The 15,222-nt window shown below is 47.0% G+C and overlaps 1 long non-coding RNA gene across 1 annotated transcript; it reads left to right on the plus strand.

The window, feature by feature from the left end:
- Positions 1-207: 207 nt before the first annotated feature.
- On the plus strand, positions 208-10,276 carry LOC120239929. The gene is made up of 4 exons (XR_005530539.1): positions 208-268; positions 771-894; positions 1,964-2,116; positions 10,176-10,276. It is a non-coding gene; the product is annotated as an uncharacterized LOC120239929 (long non-coding RNA).
- Positions 10,277-15,222: the final 4,946 nt, after the last annotated feature.

A 15,222-nucleotide genomic window follows, 5' to 3' on the forward strand; every position in this document is an offset into this window, starting at 1 on the left:
CTTAGCCTCAGTTTTCTCCTCTGCCAAAGGGACGCAGCCGGCAGAGCACCATGGTTCGGCGCCTGGACTCTAGCATCACACCACCAGTGTTCAAAACCCTCAGCCCTGTATCTTGTTGACTGATAACCTTGAATAGGGCGTCTCTGAGCCTCAATTTTCCTCCCTACAGAGTAGAGGACCTCACAGTCGGTACCTGCCTCTGAGATACTTTGTGGTGAGGGTTAAGAGCCACAAGGCCACAAAGTACTGAATGCAGGGCTGGCACTTGGTGAGTGGCAGCAAATGCCAGTTAGGATCACGGGAGCCTTGGGCCACCTGCCTCGTGAGGGGCAGTGGTGACTGCTTGCCTGAGGGCCTCAAGTCTGAGACAGCATTTGCTGCAAAAACTCAGCACTGCACTCTTATCTGACTTGGAACTCAAAGATTGTGGATCAACAGAAGATCTGGTCCTCACCCACCCATTCTCCCCCGCCCCCCTCCCAGCCTGAGCTCCCTCCTGCCTGCCCCGGAGGCAGGGAGGGGGCAGGGTTGATCTATGGGCCCGGTAACCTGCCTGGGGGGAAGGGAGGGAGCCTCTGACCCGAGGGGTAAATCATGGGCTTCCCCAAGGGCCCAGCAGTTCCCTAGGAAAGAAGCCCTGGGCATTTGTTATCTCAATGTTTCCCCTGAGGGGCTGACCACATGATTCATTTCACTCACACTAATTGGATGTAAATTAGATGAGAAATCAGTAATTTGTCCTAAGATTTGTCATTCTGATGGCTTTCCAGGCGGACCAAAGCAAAAGCATCCCAGTGAAGGCGCCCCCAGCTGTACGGGAGGCACAGGCGGTTTTAGGAGAGGGTCAGATTTTCCTAGACGACTTCTAAGTTTGCATTCTTCTTAAAAAGGGAGGTAAGGTGGAGAGAGCAAGGGGTGGAGAGAAAGAAAGAGAGACAGAGGGAAGGATGGAGGGAGGCTGAGAGAGGGAGGAGGAGGGACGGAGGCAGAGAGGGGGGCAGGGGTGTTGGAGGAGAGAACAGCAGAGGAGCATCTGAGGAGAGGGGAGGTGGGCAGGGTACTAGGTACTAGGAAAACTGAGAGCGAAAGAACAAGAAAGAAGAGGAGGGGTGACCAGAGTTGGGGAGGGAGGCAGAGAAGAGAGAGACCAGTGGTTCTCATTTCTCTGGCTGCTTTTGGCCTCTGGAGGGGTGGGGGAGCCTTCAGGTAATGTTATTTAGTGTCAATAGGAAAAATGATTACTCCAGACTTCCTTCCCCACAATAATATGCTAATCAACCCCTTGGGCCCGCTCTGGTCTGGAAGCCAGGCAGCTGGTCTCCAGGAGGTGGTGGCCGCAGATTTGACGAGGGGAAGGCACAGAGGAGTGGGGGTCAGGGCTGCGTGGGAGGGGCACTCTGACAGCAGACAGCAAGCAAGAGCGGCGGCGCTCCCTGTGACCTCCCCCCAGTTCTGCCCCCAGGGCTGGGCACTAGGCAAGGCTCATGTTCTATTTATTAGAGAGACAGGCGAAGTCCCCAAAAGAAGGGCAGAAATGTAAATATTTTTCCAAAGGGATTGGAGGCCTGAGTCAAGGGTGTATAGGAATATACAGAAGGTGCTGAGATGGCAGATGGAAGAAGAGAAAGGGGTCGCGGGCCTGAAGCCCCTTTGGAATAGCTGGATGTTAACTGATAGACACGAAAGTTGGGGAACCTGCCTGCCCTCCAGGAGAGAGGCCCTGAGTGTCACTGCTGAAGAAAGAGGTAGCTGTTCTGGACTCCAGGTCAGCTCCAGAGCAGGGAGAGCCAGAGGGCTGAGGCCCTGGAGGCAGAGCAGGGCTGGAGCTGTGGTAAGTCTACAAGGTCAAGGAAGGGGTCTGAGGTGTTGCGACCTTGCATTTGAAAAGGCTTGTTGTTGCGTTCGCTTATTCATTTTAGCATCGGACACATATTTATAAAACTTACTCTGTGCATGGCGCTAGGTGCTGGATGAGCCTCATAGCCTTGGGTCCCCAAGCTCTGAAGCAGCAGGTCTAGGAGGGGAGGCTGACCGTCGTCAAATAACTGTGCATATCCATGTGTGATGATGAACTATGCCAAGTGCCATGCAAGGAAGCTCCGGGCTTTGACAGCAGGTAACAGAAGAGCTGGACTCATCTGGCGGGCAGGGGAGACTGGGGGGGTTGAATAATGCTAAGATAATCAATTCAAAGTGATAAAAGGGTAACTGCTTTTGATTCCCACAAGGAGAAGCATTGACCTTGGCCGCTCAGACCTCGTTGGGTATGCATGCGAATGCAGGGAGGGCGTGCAAGTGAGCCTCTGAAAATGCCTTGTGCGTGTTCATGACCATGTGCTTGTGCGTGTGTCTGTGTGGATCTCAGATGTGATGTGGGATGTGCTCTTCCAAAGGGTGCATACTGACTGTTTTGGGGTGTCTTTCAAAGCAGCATAGGCGTCAGCAACAGGAATATGGGGGTAGCCTAAAGATGATCCCCATCTCTGCCTCTTCATGTCTTCAAATTTGGGAAAGAGGAAGCAGCCCAGTCTCTGGATTTCTATGACAGACTTCTCCATGATTCTGTGTATGTTCTTTGTGGTTATGTTGTTGAAAATCCCCAGCCCATGCTGAGTGGGGGTTCAGTCCGGGTTCCCCTCCCCACATTTCCACTACCTTCATTCATTTCTTTCTCTTTTCTCTCTCCCTCTTTGCTTACCACCTTATGTTTTATTGAGTCCTTATTAGGTATCCAGCACTGTGTTGTATGCCCTTCAAATATGTAATTCCATTTACTCCTCATATTAACTCATATCCCCATTTTACAAATGAGAACATTGAAGCCCAGAGAGGTTAAGTGACTTGTCCAAGGTCTTGCTGCCAATGAGTGCAAGAGCAGACTCAAACTTGCCATTCCTGACTCCAAAGTGCCTACTTTTAGCCACTTCCATTCCTTTCTCTCCTCTCTCACTTCTCTTCTCTTCCTCCTTCTCTCCCTTTCTCTCCCTTCCTGGCTTCTATAAACACCTACAAGTCCCTGGTGAACTGGAGGCTGGTTACTCACATTCCACCCCTGCTCTGTGCTTTACACACATGTGGTTTCATAACAAGGATGTGATTCACGCTCAACTTTGGAGGACACCTCTATCTGTATAACATTGCCAAGTTCCTCAGCAAATGTTAAGGTGTTGAGGGAGAATCATTGACATTTCAGAGTTGGGAGCGCACCCTCTTCTTTTCACACAGACAAAACAAGGCCCGGGGAGGAGAGAAGGTTTGTCTGGGATGAGGTGGATGGCCAGCAGAGGAGCGAAGACCAGAAACCGGAACGTCCCCTGTGATCCTGACCCCATCGCAGCCAGCATTCAGCACACACAGCCCAGTCTGAGAAATCAGGGAGTCCCTTAGAAGACCAGGGCACCCCAGGTATTGCAATAGAAAGGATTCCTCAAATGGACACAGAACCCGGACCCCAGCAGGGCAAAAGTACCACCAGCCATTCTAAGAGCCCTGGCCGCCCCCCACCCCCCACCCTGGCCTCCTGCTGCCAAAGGAAGAGTGTCTCTTCAGATGAATAGCTGCTATGCAAGTGCAGGGGAGAAAGGCATTTATACTTAAAGGGTTGTATATCTACCCTGTTGAGTAGAGGACAGGAAAGGGGAACCTGAGAGAGGTAAACATGGCTGAGCCATACGGGGCCCCTGTTTCCTCCCTCCTTACCCCCTACCCTCCAGGGCCCACATTGATGGCGGCTGTGGCTGTGGGTATTGGCTGAGATTTCCAATACCTTTCGGGGATACCTGATACGAGAGTCTAAGGCTCTGGAGTCAGGCAGACTTGATTTCCAAACCAGGTCCTGACAATGAAGAGTCTCAGTTTCCCCATCTGTAAAATGGGAATAAGAGCCTTACCATGAGTTTTTCGAGGCTGCCTGGAGAACAAATCTGAGTTGTCATAAACGCAAAGCAAGGGGTAGCATGTCTGGCAAAATGCGGAAATGGAACGGAGTAAGTAAAAGGCCTGCTCCTGGCACGTCTGCAGAGTTAAGAATTGTAAGTTCCTCGTGCCTCTCATTTCCCAGGGCTGGGCCTCTGATGTGGGTGATTAGGAAAAGAAACTGGGGCTCACACCTACCTTCACTTTTAAGTGGAGCTCTGAGTTTCTTGTAAATAGCTAAAGTCATTTTTTGTAGGACAAATTAATAACAATTCAAAAATACCCAGGGTGTGGAATGGGTTTTTAAAAAATTGAGGTGAAATTCACATAGCTTTAAAGGAACCATGTTAAAGTGTATAACTAGGGCTGCCTGGGTGGCTCAGTCAGTTAAGCATCCAACTCTTGATTTTGGCTCAGGTCATGATCTCACAGTTCATGAGATCGAGCCCCACAATGGGCTCTGTACGGACACCGTGGAGCCTGCTTGAGATTCATTCTCTCTCTCTCTCTCCCTCTCTCTGTCTGTCACTCTCTCTCTGCCTCTCTGCCTCTCTGCCCCTCCTTCAGTTGCTCATTTTCTCTCTTTCAAAATAAATAAATAAGCTTAATAAAATGTACAACTAAATGGCACTTAGTGCATTCACAGCGTTGGGCAGCCACCATCTACATTAAGTTCTGAAACATTTTCATCACTCCAAAAGAAACCCTGTACCTGTCAATCAGTCGCCCCTATTCCTCCCTTCTGTTTAAGGTTCTGGCAATCATCAATTGCTCTTTGTGGATTTCTAGATTTTCCAGATAAATGGAAGCAGACAGTGCATGACTGTGTGTGGCTTCATTCACCTAGTGTAATGTCAGGGTTTTTCCACCTTGGAGCATGAATCTGCACTTCACTCCCTTTTTATGATCAAGTAATATTCCAGCATATGTGTGTGTCACATTTTGTTCGTCCATGCATATGCTGATGGGCATTTAGCTTGTTTCTGCCTTTTGCTTTTATGAATAATGCTGCTATTAAAACTTGTGCAGAAGTATTTGAGTGCCCTTTGTTAGTTCATTTGGCCATCTACCTAGGAGTATAGTTGCGGGGCTATGGAAATTCTCTAGAATGTCTCTCAGGGTAATTGTTGGGAGCTTCCATCAGGATGTGGATGGGCACAAGGTGTGTGGCCCCATGCCTGGAAACTAGGGGATGCTCACCGACTGGGCACTCCCTTTCCTCCTTTCTTACTTTTCCTCTCATCCAAACTTTTCCTTTCCTCACCTCATTTCTTCCCAAAGTTCAAGTGAATCTTCTGAGGTCAGTGGGGCTGTGTGGAGAGCCAGCCACATGGAGCTGCAGTAGACTCCGCTGTTATCGGGGGGGTGGCTCATCTGGAAACTGGAATGGTTAGTATCCAGAGTCTGACTCGCAGTGTGGGGAATGGGGCCTCCTGGGTTTGCAGGTAGGAGAGGCGAGGAGTACTCTAGGCCTTTGTGCTGGTCCAGTTACCAGCCACGGGGTCCCCAAAGGGGACAAAACTACTAGCACACTGAATGCTGTTCCTCAGATTTCTAACTCTGCATTGATGATTATCCCAGAGCTTCTAGAAGAATGGCTGGATTCAACTGGCCATCAGGACTGGACATGTGATGGTCCAGGCTGGGTCCTAGGCTCTCTCAAGAAAATTGAGTCCTAGCCTCATAAACCTTGCGCCAAAGTTACTTTTCTTTTTTTTTTTTTTTTTTAATATTTTTATTTATTTCTAGGAGAGAGAGAGACAGCGTGAGCAGGGCAGGGTCAGAGAGAGAGGGAGTCACAGACTGAAACAGGCTCCAGGCTCTGAGCTGGCAGTCAGCACAGAGCCCGACGAGGGGCTCGAACCCACGAACCGCGAGATCATGACCTAAGCGAAAGTCGGACGCTTAACCGACTAAGCCACCCAGGCGCCCCAAAGTTACTTTTCTTTTCCTTCTTTTGGTCTTATCATTGATTCTGTGGTTGAAACAAATCAATGGTCATCTTAAATATATAATAATATATAGCATGTACTATACAATATATACTATACACTATATATGCGTAATAATAGCTGACATCTATTGAGGGCTTACCATGCACCAGGCACATTTCCTGCACTAACTCAGTCCTCATAACAACTCTGTTTCGTTGGGGGAATTGTGTTCCCCCCAGATTTATAAATTGAAGCCTAACTGCATCATGTGACATACTGGGGATAAGAGCTTTAAGGTGATTCAGGCTAAATGAGATCGTAAGGGTAGAACCCTGATCCTGTAAAAATGGTGTCCTTAAAAGAAGAGACACCACAGCTGTCTGTCCAACATGTGAAGACATAGTGAGAAGGTGACCGTCTGCTAAACCAGGGAAGAGCCTTCAAAACCCAGCCGTGCTGGCTCCCTGAGCTTGGAATTCTAGCCTCCAGAACTGAACATGCAAACTCCTGTTACTGAACCCACCTACGCTATGGCATTTTATGGTGCCCCACGCCAACTAACACAACTATGAAGATAGTACGTTTACCATCCCCAATTTACATCTTTTCCAGAGATGTTAAGCCACTAAACCAAGGCCACACAGCTCATAAGTGGCAGGACTGGAATTTGGACCCTGGATGTCTGGCTCAAGAGCCTGTTCCCTTAACCTTGAGGCTCCAGCCATTTTGAGATCCATATTGCAAGAGAACTCTCCGAAAAGTTCAAAGCCACTCTCTTGGCCGCCTGCTACAGTGGCATTGGCGCCTACCATTTTTGTGACCAGGGGAAGTGGAGGAGAAGAGTGAGGGGGTGACTTGCCAGTTGCTCCCAACACATACCATGAGTGGTGTGTTACAGTCGGTAGCAGTGCCAGCTATGAAAGTTGATTATGTGAATCTTTTCTCAACTCCGTACTTGGTGCCATCATGTTGGTAGGTTGAAATCCTCCTTGGTGGGAGTATTCACACCACAGAAATTGGCAAACATTGCAGATCAGAGCTTTTTCACTGGAGAACCCGTTGTTAAACATTTACCAGTACACTACTTCACAGCACATCAAAACACAGAGAAGGCGTATGGGGGCTAGGCTCCCTGGCAGCATGGGGTAAGGCCTGGTCCCCCAGGAACTTGCTCGGGGCCTCTCTGATTTAGTTTTCTTTCAATAGAATCATAGAACCTTGGGCTCTTGAAGCTGGAGAGACCCTTAGAGATATTCAAGCCTAACTTCTCATCTCCCAAATGGAAACTCAGGGCCCAGAGAGGGGAAGTGGCTTGCCTGTGGTCACACAGCACGTGTCACAGTGATTTGTGTGAATTTACATCCCAAAGCCCAAGCCTGTAGATCCAGTTGGGGAAGATGCCAGAGGTTTTCTGGCCTAGACTAGACATGGATGCTGCTATTTAGGGAACTATTCTGTGAGGATGGGGTAGTGTTTTCCGGATTTCCTGGCTGTTCCCTCCTCCTGCACTTCCACACCCCACAGGGTATAGTAGAGAGATAAGCAAGATGCGCACACTGTCATCAATAATGCAGCCTCTTCTGTCTCTGAGTGGAGGCCGTAGAAGTCGATGCGAATAGCACAGCTTGTAAATGTGCAGATTGGATCGGAGCCTCAAAGTGCACCCTAGAAAACACGGCTGCGTGTTCTTCATCTCCAGCTAATTATAACTTTATTCATTACAGTCTGGCTCATAAGATTATAGACCTAAATCAGGAATAGAATATGTGTTACATATATATTTTTGTAATACTTTCCCTCCGTCAGAAGTGAGTCTCTGCCTCTAACGGGAGGCGTGAAGTCAGAGTCCCGTCCCCAAGTCAGGCATCTGCAATGTGGCATTTTCTGTCGCAGGCGCACACTTTGCTCAAAGCAACGTGGAGGTGTTAATCAACTCAGAAAGCACCCGCCCCGCCCGCCCCGCCCGGCAAATCAGAGCGACTGTCAAAGGAAGATGTAAAAGGAGTTATTAATCTTTGGGGCCAAATGTTTTTAATTATGTACATACAGTATTCAAATTAGGTTAAAAACAGTCTTCATAGGTTTGGTTTTCCCTCTGCGGTTTATTCTGCAGAAAACCGCGGTGGGGCACGCAAGCGCGAAGGAGAGGAACATTCGGGGTCTTTCTTGTCTCAGAGGGCTTGACTTCTAAATATCACACTCTAAGCTTTAGCGCTTGGACTTTTTATTCTGTCTGTGTCTCCTCTTAGGAGACAATCCAATCTTTGGCTTTAAATATCCTCTATATGCTAGAGACGTCAGAACGTGGATTGGGGGCCCTTTCCTGCTCACCTAGCTCCAGCACCCCAAGCAGCACCCTGCCCCATGTGGGTTCTTGAGTGTTTCACAGATATCTCAAAACTTACAGGCTCCAAATAAAACCCTGGTTGTTTTCCTCTACCAAAACACGGCTCTCTCTGAACTGGCCCTGGTACTAACACTCTCCACTCTGACTCATTAAATAGCACTGTTCATACGCTTGCTCAACGTGCAAGCCCAAGAGTGATTCTGGATTCTTCTTTCCCTCACTTCTCCCAGGAAGGAGCAAATCCAACAGACGCTACCTGCAAATTGTATACCATTTCTAGCTTTTTCTCTCCAAAGTCACTGATACTCCTGTGGTCGTAGCTGCCCTCCGTGGGCTGAAGCGATCACCCCTCGCTGATTCCCCTTCTTCCTGTCTTGCCTCCCCGCAGTCCATTAGCCACCCAGCAGTCAGAGGGATACTTTTAAAGATAAACAGTTTCGGGGCGCCTGGGTGGCTTAGTCGGTTAAGCATCCGACTTTCGCTTAGGTCATGATCTCGCGGTTCGTGGGTTCCAGCCCCGCGTCGGGCTCTGTGCTGACTGCCAGCTCAGAGCCTGGAGCCTGTTTCAGTCTGTGACTCCCTCTCTCTCTGACCCTCCCCTGCTCACGCTGTCTCTCTCTCTCTCTCTCTCTCTCTCCTAGAAATAAATAAAACATTAAAAAAAATTAAAAATAAACAGTTTCACCCCACTGTCTTGCTTACAACCCTCTGATAGCGTCAGGATACACTCCAAACCCCTTGCAATGGCCTCAAGGCCTCATGGGTTCTGGTCCCAGCCTAATTCTGCTCTCATTTCTATTGTTTCTCTTAGTCTCTGGGTTCCTTGAGCTCACCAAACTTCTTCCTGCCTCAGGCCTTTTGCCTTGCAGTTTCTTCATCCTCTAAGACTCCCCCTTCTGTTCCTAACTCGGCTGGAATCCTTTAAATGTTATCTCTCCAGTGAAGCCCTTCCAGAGCGGCTGAACCTAGGCAGGGAGAGGGGTGATGGACTTACTCAAAGAGAGTTGTGTCCTCTCTCTAAACGAATCTCATAGAAAAGGGAATTCTCACAGGACAGCCAGGAGCTGAAAGGAACGGAGGGCAGAATGCTGACAGCTCCTTCATGCCAACAGCAGTCCATGGAGGCCATAATCTCAATGGTGGGCAATGGGTCACTGAGCACATAGTGATTACAGTCCACTGATCAGACTCTGCCCTGTGACTTTGGGTCCTGGTGCCTAGAAAGAAAACACTGCCATGTGTTGATTTTTACCATTCTTTTAAGATCTTCTCCCAAACTCTTCTCTGGTTTCCCATGAGCTTCATGCCACGGAGTTCCTAAAGCATGTGGGCTCTGATCTTCCTGAGGGCAGGAAGTGGGTCTTCTCGCTCTTCTCTCCTCCATGCTTATCCCTGTGCCTGGCACATAGCGGGCGCTCCGTAGGGGAGAGGGTTGTATGCACAATTGTCCTGTGACAGTAAGGTTTTGCCTCATGGACTTGCCTTGTCCCCACACTATTAGATGCCGAGTGCACTGAGGTCAAGGCAGGGTCTTACCCACCTTTCTAGATTTCCTCATGGTGGAGTTAATGGGCTCTCCACACGTTTCTGTAGAACTGAAGTCACTGCTGAGGAGACTGATCCATACTCACCTCAGTTTAATGAAAGGGAACCACCGTGAAAAATGCCAGGTCCCTGCCACCCAGCAACCTGGCATCCAAGTGAGTAAGGTAGGTATGGTCTTTTGACGTTTGGGGAGGAGCGAAGCGGACAGCTAATGTGGTACTTAAGTCTCTTTGGGGTTTTCCTCTGGAGAAAAGAAAGTTTTCCCCTTTTACTGAAGATGCCAAACGAGGCCTGGCATGAAACATGGATTCATATGTTTTTTTGTGTGCAAACAATATATCCGTTATAGAACAGTTTTATATTTCCTCATCTGACTTGAAAGGGTGGCGCTTTGTATAAACCACATTGTTTGAGCTGAAAATTGTATTCTACAGATTTCATTTTGATAAGAGAATTCCAGCTTTGTTGCCAACCAACATTTTAAGAAGTCACATAAAGAAGCAATGCCTTGAAAATGCATTTTCTTTGCATGCTAATTCTGGTAGGTATCACCAATCTCCACAGTTATTTAACTTTTTGCATCCAAAATATTCCTTGTTTAACCAGAAGTGTGCTCTGGCAAAGACAATGGTCTTGGTGTAAATATAGTTTTCCCTCTTCTGTGTCACTTTCCATGGGTGTGTTGCACAGGCTGTGTGTCAGATCATCACTATCACCACATCACCATCACCATCATCATCCCATTGTCACAATCATCACATCATCACCATCATCATCATCATTATAATCATCAGTATCATCACTATCACCATCATCATCATCATTACCATTATCTCCACCATCATCACCTTCACTATCATCACCATCACCACTATCACCATCAACAACAGCAGTCACAATCATTAAGAACTTTCTATGTGCCAGGTATCTTGCTAAGCACCCCATATGCTTGTTTTTGTTTAATCCTCCCAACAGAGCTTTAGAGGTTACATCCTATTATTGTTTTCTCTTTTACAGATGGGAAATGACCTCAGAGAGGTTAAACAGCTTGCCCAATGTTGGTAAAATGTAGAGCTGTCTGGGCAATACAAAGCCTATCCTCTTGAGCACTGCATAATACACAATACAGTGATGAATGCTATCCATTCCTGGGGACTTCTGATCTTCTGAATTAGCTTTGGAAGATGCCTTGGCCTGGTGGAAAGTGCATCCATGTTCAAGTCCAGTGGATCTCAGTCCTAACCTCAAAGCATTATTGCTTATCAGTTAGATGTCCTTAGGCAAGTTGTTTTATTTATCTGAGTTTCACCGCCCCCCCCATCCTTAAAGGGAAGGGAGAATAAATATTTGTGAAGTACCAAGAAAGTGTCTGCAATACAGTAGGTGCTCAATGATAATATTCTAACAGGCATTGGGCCTTTACCACACCTGATAACAAAGAACTGAGACTTCATTCCAGTCTAAGAACTTTATCTTCATAGATGATCTCATGTGATCCTCAAAACAACTCTGTGAGATCAGTACTTTTATTTTATCTCCATTGTATAGATGGATAAATTGTGGCTTAGAGAGATTACATTACTCACCAGACAAGATTTTGGAGTCAGATGAACCTGCATGTGAAATGTAACCCTTTCAACTAACCATTTGCTGGAAAAATCCCTTTGTATCTCTGAAGCTCAGTGTGTACACCTAATGTATGTTTTATCACCTCGTTAGGGGGTGGTAAAAATGGAGTGACATATGGTAGCTCATAGAGATTTTCATTTCGCCCCCTTTTCTCTCATGGACCCTCTCCTGCACTGACTTCCTCTAAATTCCCATAATATGTCAGTTTCTCTTATGACCTGTGTTACCAAGGGCATCCATTGTTGGGTTACAACTTCCTAAGAGGCAGGAGTTATGTTGTCTTCATCTTTGGGTCCCTCACCACACCTTCCATAGAACCTGGCTCATTGTAGACATTAGCAAACAAATGTGTAAATAAATGAAATAAATGGATGTGCGAATAAAGGAATAAGGAGGCTTCTCCCACAGGAGGCTCCATGGTTAAGCCTTCAGTGTGGTGTCATTGGAAACTTTGTTTGAACCGGCAGCCTTGGCTCATCACATGGGCAATGCAATGGACAGCAACCTGCCTCTCCCTTGCCATAGCTGCCCCCTTCCAGCAAGGGGACATTCTAGCCAGTCGCCTCTGATATGAAAGCAGTCATAAAGCCTGGGAGTGCATGTGCCAGAGGAGAAATGATTCACAGTCATTGCACTGTGTAGGAAAGACGGACTGGGAGACAAGCTGCTAGCATGCTCCAGGGTTTGCCTCTCGGTAATGTGAGCTTTGCAGTCTGGCCAGGAGTGAGCTTTTTACCATAAACATTCAGGGCATGCTGCTTATGTTTTAAAAGTGACGTGTTTTAATTTCCAGCCAAAAATACTATATGTTTGGATTGCAGTTTCTCAAGTTGCTAAAAAATTATTCAGAGGAGATGAAAACCTGCCATGCGGTAGAGGAAGCAGCCTGATGTTTAATTTAAAGGCTAAATCAGTTCTCTGGGAAACATGGTCTTCTCTTTAGGTGAGGCCATGCAAGTGGACACTGCAGAGCAGAGATATTTTCAGTCTCCCATGGATTGGTGTCATCCATGGCCAGCTTGGGTTCTTTAGGGCAAAAAAAACATCGGGACAATTGGTTTGAATTTTTTTCATTTGTTAGGGGTGCATCAGAGAAAATAGGCCATGTTAAGCTGCAGGAACAAACAATTGTCAGATCCTAATGTCTCACGGCAATGAAGGTTACTTTCGTGCTCAACTACATGTTGTTTATAGGTCAACAGGAGGCTCTGCTCCCTGTTTCCCTATGAGGGACCTTGGCTGCTTGATAAAGCAGCCGCCATCTTGAATGTTGCCAATTATCACCACAGGCCAGAGTTCTGGACAACTCACAGTGGCTGCCAAAGAATTAAATGCTCGGGCCCAGAAGCAACATGTGTCATCTCTGCTGTCCACTTATTGACCAGGACTGGCCACCTGGCTGCATCCAGCCCCAAGGAGCCAGGAAATGGCAATGTTATCCTCTCCTGGAAGGAGAAGCAGATATCAGAGAGCAGCACAAACAAGTTCCACATCGGGTATTAGTGCACATGAAACCACTGAGAGAAGAGACGAGAGAAATCATAATCATATCTCAGGGGAAGAGAAAGCTTGACTCTTAGGGTTTGTTTTTTTTTTAATCTGATCTGAGCAGGATAGAAGATTTTTTTTCTCTCCTTTAACTTCTGAGGAATTGTTTATAAATTCTCTCTGTACTTGAAAAACAACTAAGCCATTAGACTTGAGATGGATTCTCTGGTGTGTGTGCTTAAGTGTGTGTGTGTGTGTATTTAAATATGTGTGTGTGTGTGTGTGTGTGTATTTAAATGTGTGTGTGTGTGTGTGTGTGTGTGTGCGCACGCACTGTGGTGTAGTATGTGGTATAGTGTAGTGTAGCATAGAAGACAGAGTTAGAAGACAGAGATAGAAAGTGCTTTTGTTGACTGTGTCATGAAATCTTCCCTGAGCCACCCAAAGGGTTAGAAGTTGTTGGAGGCATGTCTGGGTGGCTCAGGTGGTTAAGCAACTGACTTCAGCTCAGGTCATGATCTCCCCGTCCACAGGGCCACATTGGGCTCTGTGCTGACAGCTCAGAGCCTGGAGCCTGTTTCAGATTCTGTGTCTCCTTCTGTCTCTGCCCCTTCCCTGCTCACTCTCTGTCTCTCTCAAAAATAAATAAACTTAAAAAATTTTTTTAGAAGTTGTTGGAAAGATGGAGAATCCGCAATGTTCAGTTCTCTGATCTTGGATGTCCTACCTCCAGAACAGTGAGAAACAAAAGTCTGTTGTTTAAGCCACTCAGTCTATGGCATTTTGTTATAATAGCCTGAGCAGACTAAGACGTTCAGTAAGTCATTAGGCTTATTAACAAGCTTAACCGTGTATGTATGTACTAGGTTTTGAGGGAACCTCCATTCCCTTCATCCCATGTTCTTACATGCTAAGATGTCAGCAAAGGTCTGGAACAGGCTCATGACAGACCTTCTAAAACAGAGGATTCAACTGATTTTTGTGGTTGGAAGTTTTCCTCTTTAAGTTTTTCAGTGGTGCTAGATTTCAAGATGATTTCTGGGTTAGGGTTGGAGGCAGGTGGGCTCATGCACTCCGCTCTGCCTTCTCAGGAAGAAGAGCTCTGAGGCCAGGTGACATCAGGAATAATGACAACAGCAAACACAGTCCCTCCCATCTGACCATACTCAAGCTCGAATCTGGTCCTCCCAACAAATCTCCACAGTAGGCTGAGCGTCATCATCCTCATTCTTCAGAGAACAGACCCCAGGCCTGCAGGGATAAGATCATTTGCTCAAGGTTGCCTGATTAGTAAGGACTGAGTCCAGATTTAAACTTAGGTATGTGGACACCAGGGCCAGGGCTCTTTCTACTGTGGTCTCCATGGGAGCTAGGGGACTATCCAACCCAAGTTTACTGTTAGGGGCAAAATTCATATGTTGAAGCCCTAACTCCCAATGTGACAGTATTAGGAGGTGGCTTTTTGGGGAGTAATCAGATTTAAACAAATCCTGTGCCTTTATAAGAACAGCAAGAGAGGTCAGAGTCTTTTCTCTCTGTCTCTACCATGTAGGCACACAATGAGAAAGCAGCTGTCTGCAAGCCAGAAAAAGAGCTCTCACTAGGAACTGAACCGGGCAGCACCTTGACCTTGGACATCCTACCTCCAGAATAGTGAGAAATAAATGTCTGCTGTTTAAGCCACTCAGTCCATGGTATTTTGTTGGAATATCCTGGGCAGACTAAGACATTCACTAAGTCATTAGGTTTATTAACAAGCTTAACTTTGCATGCATGTACTAGGTTTTGAGGGAACCTCCATTCCCTTCGTCCCACGTCCTTACATGTGAGGATGTCGGCAGAAGTAACATGCTGGTCTTTATGCACCTTCACTAACTAGTCTCCAGAAGAGGAGTGATTTACCTGATAGGCAGGTTTCAGAGAAAAAACTGAGCATGCTGAGCTCAGCCTTCTCTGTATTATCTGGGATCCTTCAGGAAGGACATATTCAGGACCTAGTCCCAGGTGGTATGTCTCCCAGGGTAGGCCCTGCGCTGTGTGGCAGGCATGTTGTGGTCAGCCCATTTACTGGATGGGTAAATCGATCCCTGAAATGAAGTGCTGGCAAGTCCACTGTGGCCATAGGTGTAAAGTCATTTTCTTTAACTCACCTTCGAAGATGATATTTTGGTTTCTATTTGTGTCCTCTGTCTTACGTCTTGGTTGGTTGCAAACCTACCCATGGAAGGGCAGAAAAGAGTGGGATTAATAATCATTCAAAATACCTGACTTAAGAAAGTGATCAGTCACACATGATTGGATGAAGGTTAGTGTTGGCTTCCCCAGTCCTTCTGTTCTCTTGCTTTCCTAAGACTAAAAAACGCT

This window comes from Hyaena hyaena, unplaced genomic scaffold (genome assembly GCF_003009895.1).
Source record: "Hyaena hyaena isolate Hyena2069 unplaced genomic scaffold, ASM300989v1 scaffold_237, whole genome shotgun sequence".
Taxonomy (NCBI): domain Eukaryota; kingdom Metazoa; phylum Chordata; class Mammalia; order Carnivora; family Hyaenidae; genus Hyaena; species Hyaena hyaena.